The following is a 1094-nucleotide window of genomic DNA, read 5'->3' on the forward strand; positions in this document are numbered from 1 at the left end:
ATCCGGGTAACAGTCACGTAGGACTCTGACATCCTAGGCCCATTAAATCCCCTTCCCGGACTCATTTCCTTCCACTCCACCACTCCCCCCCTTACTTTGCATCCGCAACCTCTACCTCCGTTGTCGTCGTTGTACATCTCTGGTCGCCGCAGAGGCATTGCTAGATGTCGGCAACCAGCACTGACGCGCCCGCTTGCCTTTAGGACAGTGTTGTCCACCCTGGAGCCGTTTGTACCCAGGTACACTCCCCCTCGTCGACGACCTCCATGACGGACACCATGTCCGGCAGGTGTTCGGTCAAATGCCATTTAACTTAATTTTGGATGCCATGTCGTTCTTTCAGAGTATGGAAGATGGCGGGTACTCAACCATGGAGGATAAGCTATTGTGCAATGTGTGGTTGGCCGTATCCGCGGATTCCGTAGGCAGGAGCAGATGTGTCATTGCATTTCAGTCAAAATTTAACGAAAATGAACAAATTTGATGCATATTTAAACAAACCAGATGATATTCATTCATACTTGGATAATTTTCACATAAATGCTTTTCATCTAAACTTGAGCAAATTCATTACATTTCAACATATTTCAATTAGATCGTACTCTAAACCTAGTCTAAATGACAGTCGGCGCCCGTTCCCATGTCCGGCAAGCCATGAGCCCCGAAAACTAAAACTCCGCCTCCGCAGCCTGCAAGCAGCTAATCGGCCGACGATGGTGAGCCCGCCAAACTTGTCTTCAATGGGAGGGGAGGAGTGGTGGCCTTCCTGAGAACTGAGCACCGGGGACCTCCCATGCTCTACTCTTCCTCACCGCCGCCATCGCCCGCGGACGTGTCGGCTTCGTGGTCATGGCGACGGGGCGCGGTCATGGCTGATACATCCATTTTGCATCATGTTTTTCTACTATTATTTATATTGTTTGAAAGTTATATTTCACTTCTGGGTGCATTCTAATGCCCTTTCTCTCTTAATTTGCAAGTTTCATCACAAGAGGGAGATTGCCATCGGCTGGAATTCTGGACCTGAAAAGAGTTACAATAGAAATAACTATTCTTCGGAGGTCCAAATGACCTGAAAATTTATGGAGATTTAT

This window comes from Triticum aestivum, chromosome 5D (assembly GCF_018294505.1).
Source record: "Triticum aestivum cultivar Chinese Spring chromosome 5D, IWGSC CS RefSeq v2.1, whole genome shotgun sequence".
NCBI classification, from domain to species: Eukaryota; Viridiplantae; Streptophyta; class Magnoliopsida; order Poales; family Poaceae; genus Triticum; species Triticum aestivum.